This window comes from Callithrix jacchus, chromosome 20 (genome assembly GCF_049354715.1).
Source record: "Callithrix jacchus isolate 240 chromosome 20, calJac240_pri, whole genome shotgun sequence".
Taxonomy (NCBI): domain Eukaryota; kingdom Metazoa; phylum Chordata; class Mammalia; order Primates; family Cebidae; genus Callithrix; species Callithrix jacchus.
The window spans coordinates 7758832-7784992 of record NC_133521.1 but is presented as its reverse complement, the minus strand read 5'-3'; the positions used below and the strand labels follow the sequence as shown (position 1 = coordinate 7784992).

General features: G+C 42.8%; 1 pseudogene; it reads left to right on the top strand.

Annotated features, from left to right (window-relative positions):
- Positions 1-1215: 1215 nt before the first annotated feature.
- LOC100412105 (NANOG neighbor homeobox-like) lies at positions 1216-2240 on the top strand (annotated as a pseudogene).
- The last annotated feature ends 23921 nt before the right edge of the window (positions 2241-26161 follow it).

The following is a 26161-nucleotide window of genomic DNA, read 5'->3' as shown; positions in this document are numbered from 1 at the left end:
GTCCCTTTGCTATGTAAATTAACATAGTCATAGATCCCAGGGATTTGAGGTGGGCGACATCTTTGGGAACCATCATCTTTTGCCAATTATGGGCCATTTAGGACAGATGATCTCAATAGCCCCTTTAAACATCCTCCATCATAGCACAACAGTTATCCTATTTCTTTTCTTTTTGAGACAGGGTCTCCCTCGGTCACGCAGGATGAAGTGCAGTAGTGTGATGTTGACTCACTGCAGCCTCTACTTCCCAGGCTCAAGTGATCCTCCCACCTCAACCTCCCGAGTAGCTGGGACCACAGGTGCACACCATCACACCTGGCTAATTTTTTGTGTTTTTTTTAATAGAGACAGGTTTTGTCATGTTGCCCAGGCTGGTCTGGAACTCCTGGGTTCAAGTGATCTGCCCACCTTAGCCTCCCAAAGTGCTGGAATTCCAGGCCTGAAGTTATCCTATTTCTTTGATTCTAAGATATCATTCATTAAAAAATACCTTTTTGTTATGGAAAATTTCAAACATAAACAGAAGTAGAGGAACAGTATAATTTACCCCTGTGTACCCATCACTTTGCTCCTGTAAATATCAGCTCCTGGCCAATCCTGTGTCCTCTCTATCTTCCCTGTTTCTCTAGTTTGAAATTATCTCAGCAAACATATTTTTGTCTCTGTGTTTCAATATGTATTGCTAGGAGCCTATGTATGATGTAGTCACAGTTTACTAATGTACATCCTCCAGATTACTAATTTCATATCATTGAATATCCAGACTGTATTTTCTTGTTAAGCTGTACAGTTATTTACAGTTTATTTGAATTTATAGTTTATTTCAATAAAGCCTACATATTGCATTTGTGGAGGTTCACTGTGTTGGCCAGGCTGGTCTCGAACTCCTGACCTCACAATCTACCTGCCTCAGCAACCCAAAGCGCTGGGATTACAGGCATGAGTCACTGCACCTGGCTTAATTACTGTTAGTTACCTCATATAAGTGGAATCGTACAATCAGTATCTGTCTTTTTCAGCTGCCTTATTTCCCTTAGTATGTCCTGAAGGTTCAACCACATTGTAGCATGTGACAGGATTTCCTTCCTTAAAGGCATCATAGTACTCCATTGTATGTGTGTGATGGTTAATTTCATGTGTCAACTTGACAGGACAACGGGTGCCCATATATTTGGTGAAACATTATTCTGGGTGTTTCTGTGAGGGTGTCTTTGGATGAGATTAACGCCTGTAATCCCAGTGCTTTGGGAGGCCGAGATGGGTGGATCACAAGGTCAAGAGATCAAGACCATCCTGGCCCACATAGTGAAACCCTGTCCCTACGAAAAAAATACAAAAATTAGCTGGGCATGGTGGCGCGCGCCTGTAGTCCCAGCTACTCAGGAGGCTGAGGCAGGAGAATTGCTTGAACCCAGGAGGCAGAGGTTGCAGTGAGCCGAGATCATGCCACTGCACTCTAGCCTGGCGCCTGGCGACAGAACGAGACTCTGTCTCAAAACAAACAAACAAACAAACAAACAAAAAACAAAAAAAACATTGAAGAGAAAGAAAGCAGTAGGGGAAAGAGGAACAAGAAAGAAAGCTTTGAAAGAGCAGCTGTTGACTCAAGCCCAGGAAGGGATGGTGTCCCGGAAGCGGGAGAATACACTTTTTTAACATGGAGAGAGATCCTGATACTTCAGAAGCCCCTGATGATTCAAATATTTTTATACAGAAATGACCAGCTATGCCTTGGGATCAAAATCCTGAACAATCACATGGAAATTACAGTGAAGATGAACAAAAGGGAAAGCAGAAATCAAGAGAAGGAGGAGGAGAAGCTGGTGGAAAGAGAGAGCAAGAAAAAGAAGAGGAAATAAAAAAGGAGCTGGACAATGAACAGGAAAAAAAAAGGAAAATAAAAATGAGAAACAGAAACAGTATCCCAAGACAAGGTTAGTCAGCAAATCCTTCATGGACACTCTCTGGGCAAAGTTTAATTTAAACAGGTGCCCCACAATACAAGAGAGTCTATCACTCTCATTTGAATTTGGCATGACACATAAGCAGATAAGTCAATATAAAAAGAGGAAGAAATATAATAAAGAAATTTCCAAGAGAAAGCATAAGAAAAAACGTATGAGATGGGGTCTCTGTGTTGCCGAGGCTGGTCTTGAACTCCTGCCCTCAGGCAATCTTCCCACCTTGGCCTCCAGAAATTCTGTAATTACAAGCAGGAGCTATTACACCTGGCTAACTAGTTTTATTTGACACCTCTCACCAATAAATGGAATTCTGTAAGGATAAACAAGAAAATATTGGCAATTGTTAATTCTGTGGAGAACTAAATGAGGGAGTACAAAGGAGTTTTTATACATTTTATTTTCACCCTACTGTAGGTTTAAAGTTTTATAATGGATGTTAATTGATTTTATTTAAGAAAAAATCAATAAAGAAATTACCAACCTCTGGAAAAAAAATTGAAAAAATTGATGTATAATAGTTGTGTGCTTTTTTCTTTCTTCCTTTGAGCTGGGGTCTCACTATGTTGGCCAGGCTGGAGTGCTCCGGCAACTCTCAAATGCCATCATAGGAGACTTCATCCTTAGACTCCTGGCCTCAAGCGATTCTCCTTTCAGTCTCCCAAATAACTGGGACTATAGGTGCACACCACTGTGACTGGCTTTGTATGCTTTTTTGAAGGCTAGAATTTTGTAAGACATGTAAACTTGTCTCTAGGCAAATATGGGGTTAGTTTTGATAGACATGTACTCTCTTATTCAAGGAATTGAAATATTTCCATGCATTCTGTAAATATTCAGTTATTTATTTATGTTTTAGAGACAGGGTCATACTCCAGCCCAGGCTGGAGTGCAGTGACGTGATCATGGCTCACTGAAGCCTTGAGCTCCTAGACTTCCGTCTCAGTTTCCCAAGTAACTGGGACTCCAGGTGTGCACCACCATGCCTGGCTACTTTTTAAATTTAGTTTATTGGTAGAGAGAGAGCCTTGCTATGGTACCCAGGCTTTTTTTTTTTTTTTTTGAGATGGAGTCTCACTCTGTCACCCTGGCTGGAGTACAGTGGCACGATCTCAGCTCACTGCAACTTCTACCTCCCAGGTTCAAGTGATTCTCCTCCCAAGGAGCTGGGATTACAGGCACCCACCACCACGCCTGGCTAATTTGTTTTTTGTATTTTCGGTAGAGTTGGAGTTTTACCATGTTGGCCAGGCTGGTCTTGAACTTTCAACCTCAGATAATCTGTCCATCTCAGCCTCCCAAAGTGCTAGGATTACAGGCGTGAGCCACCACACCCAGCCCATGTTGCTCAGGCTTCTATAAATATTTAGAGCACACTGTGTATTGGGCACTGGGTGAGCAAGAAAGGACACATTTTGAAGCACATGCTTAGCCAATTTTTAGTGCTCCATAATTACTTATGAATAAATGAAATTGGATTCCCAGCTCACACAGGTGTCCCTAAAGCACATACTGTGAAGATGCCAAGCAGGTATAATGAGCAGGGAATTCTTGGTGTGTCTGTTTCTGAAAAGATACTAGAGAACTAAAGAGGACAGAGTAGAAAGTAGAACTGTCATTCTACCTAACGTGGTGAGGTATTCCAAGAGGGAAAGGAAATGCTATCCAGTCCCTTACCACGTCTCCATTTACACACAGCCTCTGATAGGGTTTCTAGCACTTTGTGCAGGTTTCAGGTGGTCAGCCAGGACCTAGGAAGCCTCTGATGTAGCCTGAAAGATTTTACTCCTGTTCGTCATCTGCATTCCTTAGATAACTTCTCCCAATTACTAGAGTCAGCATTTTCTTTCTTCTATTCTTTTCCACTTACATGTATAAAATAATAAGGGCAAAATGCAATAAAATATTAAAGTTGTTGACCCATTTAAACACTTTACACAGAAAAAGCTGTCAAGGTTGTTGGGAATGCAGATCAGCTCTGAAGTTTCCCATGGGACCGCCTAAAGTGTCGGCCCAACGCTGGTTGAGGGGCCCTGGTGTACAGCAAAGGGTGGGTGTTCCAGATGTGGCAGTCACCAGACATCAAGGAGAGGTTCCAGTGCTGGTTCCCGAAACTAGAGAGTTACCTCATCACTCGAGACCTAATTGTTTGTTTGCTTGTTTGTTTTTTGAGACAGAGTCTCATTCTGTCACCCAGGCTGGAGTGGAGTATAGCGGCGCAATCTCTGCAGGCAGTTCTCCTGCCTCACCCTCCTGAGTAGCTGGGACTACAGGTGTATGCCATCACGCCTGGCTAATTTTTGTATTTTCAGTAGACATTTTCACTACATTGTTCAGGCTGGTCTTGAACTCCTGACCTCAGGTATTCAAGATTACAGGTGTCAGCCACTGCACCCAGCCCCTAATTGTCTTTATGTACAGCATGGAAAGGTCTGGGCTGCTTGAAACCCAGAGATCAAAACTGTTTGCTTGGCAGACTCATCCAGGTGGCAGTTACTCATGGAACACCTATGCTCTGAAGCACATTCCAGTTGCTGGAAATGGCAGTGAACCGGCAGGCAGAAATTCCTGTCTTCTAGGGGCTTACCTCTTGCTAGGAATTAGAGAAAACACACAAATAAGTGAAGCTCACACCTGTAATTCAAGCCCTTTGGGAGGTCAAGGTGGGATGATACCTTAAGGCCAGGAGTTTGAAACCAGTCTAGCCAACACAGTGAGACCCTGTCCCTACAAAAAAAGTTAAAACTTAGCCAGAGGTGGTGGTGCGCACCTATAGTCCCAGCTACTCAGGAGGTTGAGGAAGGAGGATTGCTTGAGGCCAGGAATTCAAGGCTGCAGTGAGCTAAGAGAGGTGCCACTGTACTTCAGCCTGGGCAACAGAGTAAGACGTCATCGCTAATAAATAAATAAATAATAAAATAAAATAAAATAAACCAAATAGAAATGCATGGTGTGTGACCAGCATACCTCAAAGCTGTCCAGGTCATCAGAAACAAGGAAAACCTGAGAAGCTGCCACAACCAAGAGGAGCCTAGGAGCCTAGGGAGACATGAGAACATTAGGTAAAAATCAGGGAAACCTGAATGAAGTTGAACTTCTGTTGATAGTAGTAATGATGATGACATGTATGGGTGATAGTAGTGATGATGATGATGTGTGTGTGTGTAATGATAGTAATGATGATGACGTGTGTGTGTGATGATAGTAATGATGACATGTATGGTGTGATGTAGTAATGATGTGTGTGTGATGATAGTAATGATGTGTATGTGTGTGATGATAGTAATGATGATGATGTGTGTGTGTGATGATAGTAAAGATGATGACGTGTGTGTGTGATGATAGTAATGATGATGTGTATGGTGTGATGTAGTAATGATGTGTGTGTGTGATGATAGTAATAATGTGTGTGTGTGTGTGATGATAGTAATGATGACATGTATGGTGTGATGTAGTAATGATGTGTGTGTGTGATGATAGTAATGATGTGTATGTGTGTGATGATAGTAATGATGATGTGTGTGTGTGATGATAGTAATGATGATGACGTGTGTGTGTGTGATGATAGTAATGATGATGTGTATGGTGTGATGTAGTAATGATGTGTGTGTGTGATGATAGTAATAATGTGTGTGTGTGTGATGATAGTAATGATGATGACGTGTGTGTGTGTGATGATAGTAATGATGACATGTATGGTGTGATGTAGTAATGATGTGTGTGTGTGTGATGATAGTAATGATGTGTATGTGTGTGATGATAGTAATGATGATGTGTATGTGTGATGATAGTGATGATGACGTGTGTGTGTGTGATGATAGTAATGATGACATGTATGGTGTGATGTAGTAATGATGTGTGTGTGTGATGATAGTAATAATGTGTGTGTGTGTGTGATGATAGTAATGATGATGATGTGTGTGTGTGTGATGATAGTAATGATGACATGTATGGTGTGATGTAGTAATGATGTGTGTGTGTGATGATAGTAATGATGTGTATGTGTGTGATGATAGTAATGATGATGTGTGTGTGTGATGATAGTAATGATGATGACGTGTGTGTGTGTGATGATAGTAATGATGTGTATGGTGTGATGTAGTAATGATGTGTGTGTGTGATGATAGTAATAATGTGTGTGTGTGTGATGATAGTAATGATGATGATGTGTGTGTGTGTGATGATAGTAATGATGACATGTATGGTGTGATGTAGTAATGATGTGTGTGTGTGATGATAGTAATGATGTGTATGTGTGTGATGATAGTAATGATGATGTGTATGTGTGATGATAGTAATGATGATGACGTGTGTGTGTGTGATGATAGTAATGATGACATGTATGGTGTGATGTAGTAATGATGTGTGTGTGATGATAGTAATGATGTGTATGTGTGTGATGATAGTAATGATGATGACATGTGTGTGTGATGATAGTAATGATGACATGTATGGTGTGATGTAGTAATGATGTGTGTGTGATGATAGTAATGATGATGTGTGTGTGTGATGATAGTAATGATGATGTGTGTGTGTGATGATAGTAATGATGATGTGTATGTGTGTGATGATAGTAATGATGATGTGTGTGTGTGATGATAGTAATGATGATGACGTGTGTGTGTGTGATGATAGTAATGATGACATGTATGGTGTGATGTAGTAATGATGTGTGTGTGATGATAGTAATGGTGATGTGTGTGTGTGTGATGATAGTAATGATGATGACGTGTGTGTGTGATGATAGTAATGATGACATGTATGGTGTGATGTAGTAATGATGTGTGTGTGATGATAGTAATGGTGATGTGTGTGTGTGTGATGATAGTAATGATGATGACGTGTGTGTGTGATGATAGTAATGATGACATGTATGGTGTGATGTAGTAATGATGTGTGTGTGATGATAGTAATGATGATGACGTGTGTGTGTGATGATAGTAATGATGACATGTATGGTGTGATGTAGTAATGATGTGTGTGTGATGATAGTAATGATGATGTGTATGTGTGTGATGATAGTAATGATGATGTGTATGTGTGTGATGATAGTAATGATGATGTGTGTGTGTGTGATGATAGTAATGATGACATGTATGGTGTGATGTAGTAATGATGTGTGTGTGATGATAGTAATGATGATGTGTGTGTGTGTGTGATGATAGTAATGATGACATGTATGGTGTGATGTAGTAATGATGTGTGTGTGATGATAGTAATGATGACATGTATGGTGTGATGTAGTAATGATGTGTGTGTCTGATGTAGTAATGATGATGTGTGTGTGTGATGATAGTAATGATGTGTGTGTGTGATAATAGTAATGATGATGTGTATGTGTGTGATGATAGTAATGATGATGATGTGTGTGTGTGTGATAGTAATGATGACATGTATGGTGTGATGTAGTAATGATGTGTGTGATGATAGTAATGATGATGTGTCTGTGTGTGATGATAGTAATGATGACATTTATGGTGTGATGTAGTAATGATGTGTGTGTGTGATGATAGTAACGATGATGTGTGTGTGTGATGATAGTAATGATGATGACGTGTACGGTGTGATGTAGTAATGATGATGATGTGTGTGTGTGATGATAGTAATGATGATGATGTGTGTGTGTGATGATAGTAATGATGATGATGTGTGTGTGTGATGATAATAATGACGTGTGTGTGTGTGATGATAGTGATGACGTGTACGGTGTGATGTAGTAATGATGTGTGTGTGTGTGATGATAGTAATGATGTGTGTGTGTGTGATGATAGTAATGATGATGACGTGTATGGTGTGATGTAGTAATGATGATGTGTGTGTGTGATGATAGTAATGATGATGTGTGTGTGTGTGATGATAGTAATGATGATGTGTGTGTGTGATGATAATAATGATGTGTGTGTGTGTGATGATGGTTTGATGACATGTATGGTGTGATGTAGTAATGATGTGTGTGTGATGATAGTAATGATGATGATGTGTGTGTGTGATGATAATAATGACGTGTGTGTGTGTGATGATAGTAATGATGACGTGTACGGTGTGATGTAGTAATGATGTGTGTGTGTGTGATGATAGTAATGATGATGATGTGTGTGTGTGATGATAGTAATGATGATCATGTGTGTGTGTGATAGTAATGATGACATGTATGGTGTGATGTAGTAATGATGATGTGTGTGTGATGATAGTAATGATGTGTGTGTGTGTGATGTAGTAATGATGTGTGTGTGATGATAGTAATGATGTGTGTGTGTGATGTAGTAATGATGATGTGTGTGTGATGATAGTAATGATGTGTGTGTGTGTGATGATAGTAATGATGACGTGTATGGTGTGATGTAGTAATGATGATGATGTGTGTGTGTGATGATAGTAATGATGTGTGTGTGTGTGATGATAGTAATGATGACGTGTATGGTGTGATGTAGTAATGATGATGTGTGTGTGTGATGATAGTAATGATGATGTGTACAGTGTGGTGTAGTAATGATGTGTTTGTGTGATGATAGTAATGATAATGTGTATGTGTGTGATGATAGTCATGATGTGTGTGTGTGACAGTAATGATGACATGTATGTGTGTGATTATAGTAATACTGTGTATGTGTGTGACAGTAATGATGATGACATATATGTGTGGTCGTGTATTAGATGTTGATGAGTGTCTTGGAGAAAAGTGAAGCTGGGGTAGAGAGACAGGGAGTGCAGTTGGGGTTGGGGGAAGGTGAGGAGGGCCCTACTGGGAAGATGGCATTTGGACAGAGCCCTGGGTGGAAGAGAGGGAGCATGCCATGTGGTTATCTTGGGGACAGCAAGGGGCAAGGCCCTTCGAGAGGAAACAACTATGAGCCCATTAGAGAGCAAGGTCAAGGTAAGGCCCAGGGCTGGGGAGTCGAGCATGGGGGCCCAAGATCATGGGCAACCTTCTAGGTCTCAGTGAAGACTTTGGTATTGACTCTGGGCCAGATGTCGGCCAGATGGGTCTGGCCTTATTTGCAGCATGAAGTCCGTATCACATGGCCCTCCTTCCATGGGATTTTGAGTCACCCTAGAAGTCACTGCCAGGCTGAGAGCAGGAGTCCACCACCTGCAGCCCTGTAGCCCTTGGGCGAAATCCTACTTGCTTGTTTTACTGCAAAGCTGTGCAGAGGTGAGCCAGCCACTTCCCTCTTACCTGCTCAGTGAGATTTCTTCATACATTTGTGATGCCATTGGCAATTGTCACATTGTATATTCCATCCTGCGATCTTCCTGACTTCCTAAATGATTTTTTTTAAGGTGCATACTTTGAGATTCACTCTTGATGCTGTAAAGGTCGATAGGTTTTGGCAAATGCATAGTGTTGTGCACCCTCCATTACTGCGTCATGCAGAATGGTTTCACTACCCTGGAAAAACCCTGGGCGTCACCACTCATCTCCCTTTCCCTTTAAACTCCTGACAACCACAGACCTTTTTGTCACCTCTGTGGTTTGGCTTTTGCAGAATGTCATCTAATTGGAATCATATAGTATGCGGCCTTTTTAGACTGGTTTCTTTCTCTTTGCGACATGCATTTAAGATTCGTTTGCATCTTTTGTGTCTTCATAGCTCATTTATTTTTATTGCATAACAATATTCCATTGAATGGATGTACCACACTTTGTTTATCCTTTTGCCTCCGAAGGGCATCCTGATTACTCCAGTTTGGGTGATTATGAATGAATCTGCTACAAATATGTGTGTGCAGGTTTTTGTGCACGTATAAGTTTTCAGATCAGTTGAGTCGACACCTAGAGGTGTGACTGGCATGGTAAGACTGTGACTAGCTGTGTATGAACCTATGCTTTTTAAAGTGTTATGGTAAGGCTGTGACTACCTGTGTATGGACCTGTGATTTTTTTTTTTTTTTTTTCAACGGAGTCTCACTCTGCTGCCCATGCTGGAGTACAGTGGTGCGATCTTGGCTTGCTTCAACTTCTACCTCCTGAGTTCAAGCGATTCTCGTGCCTCAGACTGCCCAGTAGCTGGGACTACAGGTGCATACCATCACACCCAGATAATTTTTGTATTTTTTAGTAGAGATGGGGTTTCACTACGTTGGCCAGGCTGGTCTCAAAATTGTGACCTCAGGTAATCCGCCTGCCTTGGCCTCCCAAAGTGCTGGGATTACAGGCATGAGCCACCACACCCAGCCAGACTTCTGCTTTTTAGAGAATTATGGTAAGGCTGTGTCTAACTGTCCATGCACCTCTGCTTTTTAGAGTATTAAAATGGAAGGAATCTGTGATATTTTTTGGTCTGTGTCCCTTTTACAACACCATGTTACTCTTTTTCTATTTCTGGAGACTTGATTGAAATTTCTCCAGAGGAGTGTTAAAATTCAAATTGTTTTCAGTGAAATTTAAAATTATGATGGAACTTCTAAGAGTAGATTCTTAAAAATCTTTTTAATTTTAAAATTTATCCCCAGTGGGTTCTATCCTGAGAATTTAATAGATCGGCTGACTTAGAAGTTGAGGTAATTGAGATACAACAGTAAAAAGTTAAAAATAATCATTACTAGCATTCCTGGAGGCTTTGGGAGTGACAGTTACATTTAATTTGAAATGGCAAGGAAGGTATTTCAGTGGACTTTATTTCCAGAGACATTGAAGGTTCTCTCTATGTAAGGACATTGGAATCTAAATTATTTCTGACCAGTGCAAAAACTTGGAACATGTCAGAAATCCATTGTTATAAAAGGAGGAACAAAATGGAACAGGAAAGAGGCCTCGATATTTTTTTCAGCTTTCTTTTTTATCATCTCAATTATTAAATTAGAGTTTTATAATTATTGATTTATAATGTTGACATGTAATAACATGTGCATAAAATGTACAAATTAGTTTTGGCTTATGCACATCGGACTCTGTACAATCAAGATAATGAACACGTTTGTCACCTTCTGAAGAGGCCTCCAGCCTCTCTGTAACCCACCCCCCCCCGTCCCTGTCCCCAGGCAGCAACTTATCTGCCACTTTTAATCACTATAGATTACTTAGCATTATCTAGAATTGTATGTACATTTATATATTATATATAATTTTACATAAATTATATACATGGAATTACACAGAAAATACTCTTGGTCAGGGGGATTTTTTTGCTTTTTGGCATAATTACTGTGAGATTCATGCATATGTTGGGTTGGATCAGTCCTTTATTTATTCTGAGTATTGTTCATACTATTCTATGGTGCTGTGGACTGAATTGTAACCCCCGTCCCAAAATTCATATACTGAAGCCCTAGCCCTCAAAGTGACTGTATGTGGCCATAGGGCTTTTAGGAGGTAATTAAGGTTGACTGAGATCATAAGGGTGAGTCATAATTCATTAGGATGGGTGGCCTCAGCAGAAGAGGAAGATCTCTTTTTATGCCACATGAGGATGCAGCAAGAAGGCAGCAGCCTGCAAGCCAGGAGGAAGGCACACATCCGCCCCTGGCCGTGATGGCACCCTGACCTTGGACTCCCAGCCTCCAGAACTGGGACAGAGGAACTGTCTGTTGTTTGAGCCACTCGGTCTATGGTGTTTGTTGTGACAGCCCAAGCCAACTAAGACATGAATACACCACAACTGGTTTTTCATCTACCTGTTGATAGCCGTTCTATTTATTTACTTATTTATTTTTGAGACAGAGCCTCACTCTGTGTCTCAGGCTGCAGTGCAGTGGCACAATCACTGCCCATTGCAACCTTCACTTCCTAGGTTCAGGCAATTCTCCTGTCTCAGCCTCCTGAGTAGCTGGGGTTACAGGTGCCCGCCACTATGCCCGGCTAATTTTAATATTTTTTGTAGAGATGGAGTTTTGCCATGTTGGCCAGGCTGGCCTTGAACTTCTGACCTCAGATGATCCACCCACCTCAGCCTCTCAAAGTGCTGGAATGACAGGTGTGAGCCACTGCACCCAGCTTGATGGACATTTTAGTTGTTTCCGGTTTGACTATTACAAAGAATGCTGCTCTGAGCAGCTGTGTACAGGTCATTGTGGGGACATGTGCTTTCGTTTTTCTTGGGTAAATACCTTAGAGTGGCTGGGTTATATGGTAGATGCATGTTTAACTCTTCAATAAACTGCCCAACTGTTTCCTAAGGTGTCTGCACCATTTTATATTCACATGAGCAGCGTGTGAGCATTCCACTTCCCCCACTTCAGTCTTGGGGCCTGAATTTTGAATTGCTCTTCCTTAGATGGTCCACAGAGGGCTTGGTGCTGGCTGTGACATGGCCAGGAGAGGCAGGACAGGCAGCTGCTTCTCTCTGGAGCTTTCCTTCATACTCTTCATGTTGTCTCTTGAGAATGTTTAGGTTTCTTTTTCTTTTTGTTTCTTCCTTGCAATCCAAAGTCACACGAGAATTGTTTTATGCCTTTGGTAATGTGCTTTCTATGAAAATTTAGAATGACAATATATGTATCCTCTCTGACTTGTCTTTCTTACCTTGCTTTTCCTAATTAGTTACTTGCAGACATCCTGAGGACGGTTTCTGGGATGTAATGTATCAAAAGAAATCTAGATTTTAAAGTCAGACCGACCTGGATTTGAATTTAGGCTTCATGGCTTAGCTGTGTGGCAAGTCACATGAGCTGAGTCTCAGTATTGTCATCTGTTTCAAAACTTTTCTTTGTTTTAGAGGATGGGGGCTGCTGTGTTACCCAGGTTGCAATCTATCACAGGAGCAATCACAGCACACTGCAGCCTCCAACTCCTGGCCTCAGGTGATCCTCCTGCCTCAGACTCCTGAGTAGCTGGGACCACAGGCATGCCACCACCAACCACTCCTGGTCCCTCCTCTGTTTTTAAAAAGTGTGTGTGGATGGTTCTTATGAAGCTTAGATACAATGTATTGAAAACATCTTTATTCATTGAATATCTGGGATAATGTATTAGTTTTCCAGGGTTCTACTTGTAATTATAAGTTGCATTTTCTGTTTAACAATGGTTGACCTACGACCCACTAAGTGACCAGCAGAGGAACCGATGTATTCATGAGTGCTAACATTAGAGGGAGGCCACAGAGAATATGGCGAAATGCAGTGGCTTTGCCAGGGCTTAGGGTGGCCTTGCAATGTTTGACAATGTTTCAGGCTGAGTGTGGTGGCTCATCCCTGCAATCCCAGCACTTTGGGAGGCCAAGGTGGGTGGATCACAAGGTCAGTAGTTTGAGACCATCTTGTCCAACATGGTGAAAGCCCGTCTCTACTACAAGTACAAAAATTAGCTGGGTGTGGTGGTGATTGTCTATAATCCCAGCTACTCAGGAGGCTGAGGCAGGAGAATCGTATGAACCCGTGAGACGGAGGTTGTAGTGAGCCAAGATAGCACCATTGTACTCCAGCCTGGGTGACAGGGCAAGACTGTCTCAAACAAACAAACAATGTCTCGGGCTTTCTTTAGTCATTTTCACTGTAGTGGAGATATATTTCGTGTGCATATTTATGTACTTCCACAAGGGCAATTCCTGCCTGAATGTAATTCCTCGATGTGGCCTGTTTGGGAATCCCTAGCCTCCATAGGGACTGCTCAGTCTGTTTTTAGGGAGAACAGGAACACATCCTGGCTCCAAGAGACAGTTTCCCAGGCTTCTGGGATCCTAGCCGGTATGTGTTGCCTGCCTTTTGCAGCACTTGAGCCCACGGGTGGCAAGGATGCTGCCTCTTGGCCTGCAGAATCCTTTGTCCAGCTGGCCAAGGTGTGTTGAGAGTGCATGGGGCCTTCCTTCCCATAGAGAAGTGGGGGCTTATTCTCTGATGGCTGGGCCAGACTGCTCATTGACGTCACTGGAGTTTGGAAGGTTGTTGTGAAATGGACAGTCGGGTGATTGACTTTAGCATGGTCAGGTAGGCTGGCGCTGGAACTGCAAGGGAAATGGGAGGGGTGGGTGTTGACAGGCAGGGGATTTGCTGTGCCAGGTGGAGGTGTCTTGAGGCCTTCTCTGCTCTGCCCGACCGCTGGGTTTCAAATCCCCTGCAGCGTTCCTCCTTAGAGCTGGCTGGCTTTCTTGGCATCATTTGGTTTAGTTGCTAGGAAGCAGAATAAGGCAAATGCAACTTCCTTTTGACTTACTCACATTGAACCATCTGCTTATTCCTTCTCGTGGCCTTCAAACTTGGCTAGGAGTGTTGAGAAGAGGGTCGAGTAGAGCATCTGTGCTCATCCTTCCTGGAAACGGAATGCTTTCTAATAACTCTTTAACCCTCTCAGTCCAGATTCATCGAAGTTCGTCTTGTGCAGCTCCTGATCTCTCATTTAATGGTTTGGAGCAAGCATTTTCTTCTTCAGTTTTGCCCCTTATTTTTGTCTTAGATTTAGGGAAATGTTAGCCATGAAACTCTTAAATGAGGAGGATGGTGGCTACATATGACAAGATATATCTGGCATGTAAATATTGATAAAAATGGTCTTATTTGAGATTGTGTAACACTTGGAATGGATGATGCACACAGATCGTGTAGGAATTTTCTATCATAAACTCCATTGTGAAGTCAGTGTCAGACACATTAAAGGAGGCAGATGATCCAGAAAAATGTATAGTGCTGTCGAGGGAGCATCTATCTAAGAGACATTCTAAACAAAAGCAGCGATACTTGTTTTTTATAATTGCCGGTTACTGCCGGCATTTACCTATTCACTTTCGGGTTGAGTTTCGTTCAGTTGGGCAGATCAGATGCATTGTGCAGAAGCCCTTTTCTGCTGGCGAGCTTCCTGCCTCTCCCTGTGCCAGCGCTGTGCCTTCAGTTGTCAACTCTGCAAAAGTAGTTGAACAAACAAATTAGGCAGAAATAGAAATAGGCATTACAAAATAGAGATAGAGCTTCTGAAAAAAAGTCTTGAGAAAAGCCATTGTTTAAGACTTTAAAATCCAGTTGAACTGAGGATTGAATCACCCCTGAGTGTACCAGAACTGTGGGAACTAATGCAGGAACTATGGGAAATAATTTCTTCTGAAGTGTAATTTTGTCTTTGTTGGTTTCTTTTTGTTTTTGTTTTTGCAGTAAGCTATATAAACCTTTCCTGCCAACTTCTCATTCACCTCAAGAGGGCTATTAAGGGAGGGTGAAGACACGCTAAGGTAAAATTTTATTGTTGTGGCGCAATTTGCTAAAAGCCTTAGTGGTAATTCAAATGCTTTCTTACTGTGCAGACTTAGATGTTTGTTAAAATTGATGTCATTTATATTTCCTTTTGGGAAGTCTCTCAGGTCAAGTTGACCAGATTAAGCCATTCTGCTTTAACTTTTAGCTTTCTGAAGTCATTTAGACTCTAGTGGCTAAAACACACCTACAGACTGAAGGGACTCAGCCCCCAGGCCTTTTTGTTCTTCGTGTCTTGGAGTGGGTCACCTGCTTCATGGGTTATCCATACCAGACCCTCGAATCTCCTCCTCCACACACTCACACCTCACCCTCTTCATTTTGTTACCCTCTAACCATTGGTAGATGCTCAAAAATTCAAATGCATTCTATTGTGATCTAAATCAGAACTCCAGAGCCAAATATAAATATGTCACTTAAAACTGAACTGGATTATCTTTTAGCCCAGGAATGGATAGATAGGTAAGAGCATGTAATAATAAAAAGTGGGTTATCCACAGCAGACCCTTGAACAAAAAGGGTCTTAACAAAAATGAAAAAGGGAAGACCAAAAGCTAGGAGTTTGAGACTAGTCTGGGCAACATAGTAAGACCCCATCTCTACAAAAAATAAAAAGATAAAATAAAAATCTCTTTTCAGAACTCTCTGAATTTCCCACCCCGCTTTTTTTTTAATGGAAATGGCTGGCCTTGGCATACTGTCCTGAACTTGTTTCTTTCACTTAATTGTGTTTTATAAAGAAGCCTTCATCCTCATTGTTTGTAAGCACTGTGTAGCATTCTTGAGTATGTAAATCACCTTTTTTTAAAATTTTAAATTAAGACAGAGTCTTGCTCTGTTGCCCAGTCTAGAGTGCAGTGGCGCAATCTTGGCTCACTGCAACCTCCACCTCCTGGATTCAAGCTGTTCTCCTGCCTCAGACTCTCGAGTAGCAGGGATTACAGGCATGTGCCACCACACCGGCTAATTTTTGTATTTTAGTAGAGACAGGGTTTCACCAGGCTGATCTCTAACTCCTCACCTCAAGTAATCTGCCTGCCTCGGCCTCCCAAAGTGCTGGGATTACAGGTGTGAGCCACCGTGCCCAACCTTGAGTATGTATCACTTTTGAAAATGACTTTATTTCATTTACTCTAGCTTTTATATTCAGCAGTGAAATTCCTCTAAGTAACTAAATGGGTAAATCAACATGTAAGCTCAAGATTCTTGCCTTGAATCCTTCTCTGTAGTTTTGGTAAAAGCAGTTTTCCTTGAACTGTATTTGAATTGATTTTTATATATATGAACCTTGACAGGGCCTCTCTCTCGCCTGCATTAAAGATGAGATTTGTGTCAGATTAGATTAATAATTCAGAATTGAAAAATGCTTTCCTTGACTGTGGAAGTGCTTGGAAGTGTAGAATTCAGGAGTGCCTGTTCATGGAGGTTAGTTTTTCTCAGTATCATTTTCTATAGATAAACCTGGAATGCCTGTACTGTCTGGTGGTTTCCTGAAGGAGATTTTCTTAGCCTTGGCCTGAAAGAAACCTACAGGCAGAGATGGATCACAATGGCCAGCACTGACTGGGAGCCTGCAGTGCATCAGGCACCATTCTGAGGATATTGCCTGTATTTGTTCATTCAATCTCATAACAGCACTAAGAGGTAGGTTCTATGAATAATCCCCATGTTACAGGTGAGGAAACTAAGTCAGGACGATGTTAAGTAACCCATTCAAGGCCACCCAGCTTGTCAGTGACAGAGATGAGATTCAGATCCAGATAGTTGCATTGTCACTATTAGGCTGCCTTCCCTGGATGACCAGGTACTGTCTTCCCAGGCTCCGCCCAGTCACCTCTAGTTATTTGGTGGTGGTGGTGTTTACCTACTACTTCACTGAAAGAAAGTGTCCATGGCCAGGTATGGGGGCTCATGCCTGTAATCCTACCACTTTGGAAGACTGAAGTGAGTGGATCACTTGAGGCCAGGAGTTTGACACCAGCCTGGGCAACGTAGTGACCCCACCTCTACAAAAAATAAACAGATTAGCTGGGTATGGTGGCATGCTTCCGTACTCCCAGCTACTCAGGAAGCTAAGGTGGGAAGATTGCTTGAGCCCAGGAGTTCTGGGCTCCAGCAAGCCAGGATCGCACTACTGATCGTGCCCAGGCTGTGGGCAACAGAGCGAGACCCTGTCTCTAAAAACAATGATAAAAGAAAGTGTAGAGAGTGTGAGGGAAAGCCAGCAAGAACAAAAGGCAACAAGAGTTCGGAAAAGCAGGTGGCTTACAGAACGGCCTCTAGAATCAATGACAGGTGTTCGTCAGAGACAAGTGGACAAGGATGAAGCCTGCTCTGGTGAGGGAAGCGCTGTGTGCAGCTCAGGATTCTCAAGGCGATAGGGGGAGGCATGGACTCAGGCAAGAGCTTTGCCTGGAAAAGTCTGTCAGGAGGCTGGCTGAGGACAGCAACCCGAATAAACATCGGAAAGGGGAGAAGCACAGGGGCGAACGCTCGCAGGCGGCTTGCTGAGTAGTCATGGTTTGCAGAGTGCACTTCGGGGCCACCTTGCTGGGCAACCCGATTGATGCCTCTGGTGAGAAAACAGCTATTGCTGCCCGCCGGCATGGTTCAGTCCCTGTCAGGACATTACTTGTGGACAGAAACATTGGTGTCTGGATCCTGGGGAGCCACAGTAAAAAAGTCTGATTTAGGGTGCATCTACTTCTCCCTTTCTTCTGTTAAATCACAGCCAAAGGGACTATTTAGGCAGCTGATAGATGACCCAGCATCTGTGCACTGTTTTGCATGCTATTAGCAAGGGAAAATAGCTTGGTCACAGGGGCTGTGGAGCATTTAGAAGTAAAGGGAACAGATCTTGTTCATTCATTCTTTACCCATATCCATATCCAATGAAGACCTTCCAAGAGGAGAACCCCCTCTTTTAAAGATGAATGCTTCTGATAAAATTATCTCCAACCCTTTGGACTAAACACCTTAAAGTGTGAATATATAGATCCAGCTATCTTTCTATCTGATGTATGATAAGGATCAATGGCTCTGTATAGCACTTTTCATCCCCGTGGGCAGAAGGAAACAAATGGAAAGGGCAGAAAATCCTAGAAATGTATAAAATGCTAAAATGAGAGCAGCCTATGGAGTGACACTGACCTGCAAATAGACACGGCCTTTAGTGACTATAGATTGCACTGAGAGACCTGGCATTTGCTTTTTGGCTCTTGGGGGTATACTTAGAGGAGAAAATACATCCACACAATATTTTTTAAAAATTTCATGCTTCCAACAGCACTGGAGGATTATGGGGGAATGTGGCTGATTCTTTAGAAGGGAACAAAGATAACCAGGGGCCACCCTGGTGCCTTCCCTTCAGTAAGAATCCTGTCGGTCAGGTGCGGTGGCTCATGCCTGTAATCTCAGCACTTTGGGAGGCTAAGGTGGGTGGATCACCTGAGGTCAGGAGTTTGAAACCATCCTGACCAATATGGTGAAGCTTGTCTCTACTAAAAATATGAAAATTAGCTGGACGTGGCGGCAAGTGCCTGTAATCCCAGCTACTTTTAAAGATGAACGCTTCTGATAAAATTATCTTAGACCCTTTGGACTAAACACCATGCAGCCTGATGCCTCTGGTGAGAAAACAACTAATTGCTGTTAGTGTTCTGATTCTAAACCCCACCAGCAAACATGGCACTGTCCCCATGAACCTTTAAAATGGCTATGCTGTCTGGGTACGGTAGCTCACACCTGTAATCCCAGCACTTCAGGAGGCTGAGTCCAGCAGATGGCCTGAGGCTGAGGCAGGAGAATTGCTTGAACCTGGGAAGCAGAGGTTGCAGTGAGTCGAGATTGCACTACTGCATTCCAGCCTGGGTGACAGAGCAAGACTCTGTCTCAAAAAAAAAAAATCCAAAAAACAAAAATGAAAACAAATAAACAAAAATAATCCTGTTGCAGTTCTAGTGAGTTTCTTGTCTGTTCTTGGTAGCAATGTTGTCTTTCATTTACCCTTTTGGAAGGAGACCCTGAAAACCTTCAGCCTTTGCTTTTTGGCTGTGCAAAAACACAAACACATCGATGTTTTTCAGATGATGCCAATGTCAGGGACACTCAGAGAGAGAAGCTTTTCCAGTCTTTTCATCAGGTGATTTAGAAAGAGCAGAAGTGAGAGAGGCCTTTGGATTGTGTTATTGTTTGTATCCACAAACAACCCAGGTAGCATTATTCCTTTGTAGGGTGTCAAATGAGGTTGTGTACAAACCGAATAATTCAGTGTCCAGTCTTGAGCACACAAGTCACCGAGAACTGAGCCTCCTGAAATGCTCTATCAGAACACTGCTTTAGGAATTTCGAGAGTGATGCTCTTGGTGTCACTGGTGGTAGCGTCACTGGTGGTGCTGGAGTGACCTGAGGGTAGAGATGTTTCTGAAGATTACTTTCTTATGCATCTTCTCTGCATTGCTTGAGGGTGGTTGTTTTTTCAATGAGCGTCTATCAATTTTTCAATTTGGAAAAAAAACAAAGCTATTTTGGGGGATGGAGAGTGAGTACCATGTGCATGCATTCTTCTGGGCTCTTGGGGATACTTTGGTGAACACAACAGGCAAAATCACTGCCCCTGGGCACTGACAGCCACTGAGCTTTCAAAGAAGGGTTCATTTCGTTTCTGAACTGCTCCAACTCCTCTCTGCCTTGTCTGTGTGGTTTTGTCTTTGGTCTGGGGTGCCTGTTTGCTTCTCTTCACCTGCTGAACTCATGTGGGCCATTTCAACACAGTGGCAGCTGGGTCCTCTGGGAGTCCTGCCCCGCTGCCCCTGCTCTCTAGGCTGTGTTTAGCTCATCCCCTGGGCCCATGTAGTATCCTGGTCTCAGGCAACATTGGCTGGCACTCGCTCTGCTGTGTGAGACATACTGGTTTGCTGCTGTCCCCTATCTTGAGGACAGACAGACTTAACGTGTGTTGATAACTGTGTCTCTGGGTGATGTCAGGTTTCATCGTGCTTGGCAAACAGCCTGGTGTGTAGAAAAACGGCTGGGTGGAGGGGTGCACACTAGTTCTGGGCTAGCTGCTCACCAAGGGATGCTGACCCAGGTGTGATGAGCATGGACAATCCCAGCAAGGGAGACCAGGCACACACGAGACACAGCTCTGCACTGGGCTTTCTCACTTTTTTAATATGAAAATCTGCAATCTTAAATTAAGATGATTCAGAATGTTTATCGTGACATCCCCTTTGCAGAAACTGACTTTATTTGTAGATAGCATCTTTTCTCTAAGAGTTTTTGAAAGCAAAAATACAGCTCCATCTCATTTGGAGGGTATTTGGGTTGGACCTTGGGAGATGGTGTACTAGAAGAAATGAGGTCAGTCACAGCATGCGGGTGGAGAGGACAATTCCTTTTACATTCGAAAATGATGGAATTTCTTTTTAATAATTGAAAGGCAACCAGACATGCCCAGGATTAATTTGATCATATAGTAATTTAAACCAATTTTGAACCCAGAGGCAGTAAAGACCCAGCATGCACAGTAGCTTTGTTTCCTGCAAAGCTGCAATACTTTGCTACAAAACTGTACATCACCCAGGATCACTGCATTAATCTTTGACCAGATTTGCTTTCTCAAGACTTGTGGCAACCATTGCATCTGACTTGTAGCATCTTGTAATTAAAACAAAAAAAATTTTTTTTGAGACAGAATCTTGCTCTGTCAACCAGGCTGATGTGCAGTGGTGCAATCTTGGCTCACTGCAACTTCCACCTCTCGGGTTCAAGCGATTCTGCTGCCTTAGCTTCCCAAGAAGCTGGGATTACAGGTGCACACCACTACGCCTGGCTTATTTATTATTATTATTTCTAGTAGAGATGGGGTTTCACCATGTTGGCCAGGCTGGTCTCGAACTCCTGACCTCATGATTCACCTGCCTCAGCCTCCCAAAGTGCTGGGATTACAAGCATGAGCTACTGCTCCTGGTCCTTCTTTCATTTGTTTTTATTTTTTAAATTTAGAGATGGGGGTCTTGCTGTGTTGCCCAGGCTGGTCTCGAACTGATGGCCTCCTGCAATCCTCCCACCTCAGCCTCCCAAAGTGCCGAGATTACAGGTGTGAGCCACCATGCCTGGCTATGTGATTCTTTTAGAATTGTGACTGACTCCAGCTGCCACTGGATTTATACAGCCCTGATATTCTTGCCACCTTCACATCTACAGAGCCGGGCCAACTGGTGTTAATTTGAGGGCAGCCTTTTGTAATGGAGAAGAGTGGAGGTTGTGTCTCTTCTCCCCCTCCATCTGGAATAGCATTTAGAAAGGACTCCTTGGATGTCACCCAGCCTGGTGATCTGGGTTTAGCAGTTAGCCATGGATTAGGAGGCTGGGTGGAAGCAGCTTCGGAACTCTTTGGCCACCGTGTAGACTGCAGCCACCAGGGAACCCTTGAACCAGGGCACGCTGCTGACTCTGCTATCTGATGTCACGAAGGTGTGTGGTGATAAATTTGTGGTCTAATTCATCCCTTTATACTCCAAAACAGTAATTAATTTTCAAATCATGCCATCTAAATGTGACTTATTTTTGTGATCATTTTGAATCATGGGCTGTCACTCCATAGATACAAACCATGTCTTACTTTTCTTGTTTGCCTCTTGGATTTATTTTCTGGAATTATCCATCCTTTTCTAAATTACCAGAAAAGCATTTTTCCTATTATCATATTAATTTGTAATTCACAAAACATACATTTAATGTGTCCCTGTTATATGTAAAGCTCTGTGCTTGCACAGGAAAAAAATTAATATTTCCTATTCGTAGGACATGCAGTCTAATAAGATGAAATGTGTACATAAGTAACAAACAGAAGTCCTGACATGCTACGAGTGTTTCCACCCCACGAAGAGGGTACAATTGAGGAAGAGTGGATTGCCATTGTATGGGGGGTTCAAGGAGATAAATCAAGGGGATTTCAGGGAGTAACATCCTCTGAATTGAGCCTTTGAGAGACAGGCTGGGATGGGTCCAGCTAACAGACAGGTAGAGAGGACACAGCTGGAAGAAAAGGGTGGAGAGAGTGCATTGTCCAGTGATCACAAGAAATTACATTTGGGAAGAGAATAGGATGTTTGGAGCCCAGTAGGTTACAAAGCATGTGAAGATAGATTGAAACCATGTCTTGCCAGGACTGTGAGTGCCAGGGTAAGGCATTTAGGATACCAAGCAGTTTACTGTGGCATTTTTGAAAGCAGTACTTTTAACAAGATTATTCAGAGGCTGAAGTGTGGGATGGATTGGAGCGGGAAAAGAAATTGTGGTAGAGGCCTTTGCAAGTTTCTAAGCAAACATTGGGCAAGAATGGAAGCATGAACCCATGGAGAGGTCTAGGGCAGATTCCCTGGGACTAGGGGACTGGGGCTGAGGAAAGAGAGAGGAGATGACTTTGGGTATTGATCCAGCATTAGTTACAGGATGGGCGATGTTGACTGAAGTGGCTCCCGTGCCATTCCTTAAGTTTTACATGTGTATATGTATATGAATGAATGCATGAGGTAGGGTCTCACTGTAGCTCACTGCAGCCTCGAACTCCTGGCCCAAAGTGATCTTCCTGCCTCAGCCCCCTGACTCTTAGGACTATAGGCATGTGCCACCACACCTGGCTAATTTTTAAAATTTTTTCTGTAGAGAGAAGGTTTCGCTATGTTGCCCAGGCTGTTCTCAAACTCCTCAAGCGATCCTCCCATCTCAGCCTCCCATAGTGTTGAGATTACAGCATGGGCTCCTTCTTTTACTCTTTAGCAAGGAATCATCTTGGTGGTAATGACCACAAGTATGGGTCTCTTCCTGGAATTAACTGTGGATGAGCCTTCTCTCATTTTTCTGAATGTAAGCTTCTCATCTATTCTTTAAAACAGTCTTTAACTTTCTTTTGTGATCTTTCAATTGAAATGATTTTATCAAATAGCACTTGAATGTTTCCATTTTGAAAAAGGACAGTTTTAAAACGTTTTTATTTTGAGAAAGAACATTCAGGTGCTTACCTGGTGTATCATGCCAAATGAAAATATATCCCCTGCTTTCCCTATGCAATCGTTGACATAGTCAACCACGTGAAGACACCAACTCTCCAAAAGAGTAAGTTTCCCCTTTGTCAGAGTTCCCTCCAGTTCTCTTAACTGATTCCATCAGACAGACTGCATAGCCTTAAACATTTCAGTGTGTCTAAGAGTGAAAACAAGTTGTGAGACTTGTGTGTGTGTGTGTGTGAGACAGGGTCTTGCTGTGTCACCCAGGCTGGAGTACAGTACTGTGATCATAGCTCAGTACAGTTTCAACCACCAGGCTCAAGTGATCCTTCTGCCTCAGTCTCCAGAGTAGCTAGGACCACAGGCACGTGCCACCATGCTCAGCTAATTTTTTTCTTATTATTTGTAGAGATGGGGGTCTTATTATGCTGCTCAGGCTGGTCTTGAACTCCTGGGCTCAAGTGATCTTCCTGCCTTGGCCTCCCAAAGTGCTGGGATTACAGGTGTGAGCCACTGTGCTGAGTCCATGCATGATTTAAAAAAATGTATAGCATCTTATACTTCAGTTACCTAAATACAATAAAAACATAGGATCTTACCCCTTACTTCAATTCGTGGATCAAAGTATCTATAACAACTGCTTGGCGACATAGATTCTTTCATTTGTCAGCTGAGAGTAACCTGAGTTTTAAGGGCATTTGCAGGAGTCATAAGGTATTGCTTACGGAATCACGGCCTCATGGTGGAAACAATCCACCTTTCCTCTGATTGGGTCTTACTTGGGCACTCCAGGGAGTGAAAGATGATGGTTCCCCATTTTAAATTCTTGTTGAACAGGCTAACATAAAACTTTTTTCTTGCACCATAATTATGCTTCATGAGTCTATCACATCATGATATATCCTACTTAAAGAAATGGCATGTTTTTAAGTAGGAGTACCAGTACACTTTGAAGGTTCACATTGGTCAATAATAAACTAAATCGAATTGCGGAAAAAAAGATCACAAAGTACTCTCCTGTGTATTACTAATAATTGAAGCTTACATCATCTTCATTGCTTCTTACTTAAGAATCCAAAATAGGCCAGCCGTAGTAGCTCACGCCTGTAATCTCAGCACCTTGGGAGGCTGAGGCTGGCGGATCACGAGATCAGGAGTTTGAGACCAGCCTTACCAACACGGTGAAACCCCATATCTCCTAAAAATACAAAAAATTACCTGGGCATGGTGGCACACACCTGTAATCCCAGCTACTTGGCAGGCTGAGGCTGGAGAATCACTTGAACCCAGGAGGCAGAGTTTGCAGTGAGCCAAGATCACACCATTGCACTCCAGCCTGGGCGACAAGAGCTAAACTCTGTCTCAAAAAAAAAAAAAAAAAAAAACCCAAAAAACAGTCCAAAACATCTCAGCCAGTATATTATGTAATTGATTCAGTTATATGTGTTTTTTTTTTTTTTTGAGACAGAGTCTCGCTCTGCCACCCAGGCTGAAGTGCAGTGGTGCAACATCAGCTCACTGCAAACTCTGCCTCTCGGGTTCAGATGATTCTCCTGCCTCAGCCTCCCAAGTAGCTGGGATTGCAGGCACATACCACCACACATGGCTAATTTTTGTATTTTTACTAGAGCTGACGTTTCACTTTGTTGGCTGGGCTGGTCTCAAACTCCTGACCTCATGTGATCTGTCCACCTTGGCCTCCTACAGTGCTGGGGTTACAGACTTACACAGACATTTTGACCAAATCCCACCCCCAGCTTTTCTCCCCTTAGTGATACTCTGTATTCTCCTAGACTTCCTTCTTATCAGCTTTGCCTTGTCTACAAGATCTCATCTATTTCATTACTGTCAGGCTCACGAGAATGCACAAAAATGACCACTGTTTTCCTCCCTAGAATATACAGACTTAGGCAGATGCACACATTCTACATCACCGTCCACCTCCTCCTTTCTGGTTGCACTGGCTGCTTCCATCTTGTCTCAGCCCGGTCTCCTGCCCTGGACAGTAGATGGATACTGGGAATGGTGTTCCTCTCAGCTGCAGGTGCTGAAATTGCTGTTCTGCTCCCTTTCAAGAGGGGAGGGGGCTGCCTTGCAGAGAACCTCCTTTACAGCTCACCTGCAGTCCTATTCCAACAAGCATGGGTTTTCCATTCCTTTCTTCTTTGCAGAAGCTCCCAGTACTGTTCTATTTAGTGCAGACATGTTGAGTGCCTCCCATATGCCAGGCACGGTGAATGATGTCAGGCCAGTCCTGCTTCCTTTCTCTGCAGGTAAGCAGCCATCAGGCAGGCTTCTCCAACAGGTCCTGGATCATCCATCCCAGTTCATGTTTCCTTAGCAGCGCTGGATTTTTACTGCTAGGTTGGGCGACCCTTCCCTTGAGTATAGAGAGCACCAGTAGCTAGATTTATATCATGCCTGTAGCTTCCAGAGCCTGCAGAGAAAGGAATGCAGGGTTAGTGTTCTGAATTCAGCCATAATATTGGGTCTGAAGAGTGAAAAGTGAAGGACATTTGCCCCCCGTCGTCTCAGGGATGCCAGGACCTCTCTCTCTATTCCTACCTTTCTATTCACTGTGCGTCTGCGTCTCCACCTGGCCAGCTCTTGCTCCATACTGTCCTCAAGAGTGTGAAATTATGTTTTTTCTAAGTTAATAAATGGCTAATTTATAAATCTAACACACATTTATGTCATATTTAAGTTCTGAAAATGTAAAAGAACACAGACTTTCCCTTCTTAGAGATCCCAGTCTCCTGGGGTGAGGAGCAGTTTAATTTGAGCTGGTTGTGAAAAGGACTAATTATGTCTAGTTACTTAAGTGTTTACATTCACTCAAGATCATTTAGGAAATCATCTCTAAAGTAAGTAGATTGAATAATTTGTTGACTACTAAAAAACTTTTTTTTTTTATTGCATTTTAGGTTTTGGGGTACATGTGCAGAGCATGCAATACAGTTGCATAGGTACACACATGGCAGTGTGTTTTGTTTGCTTTCTCCCCTTCACCCACATTTGGTATTTCTCCCCTGGCAATCCCTCCCCACCTCCCCCTCCCACTGGCCCTCCCCT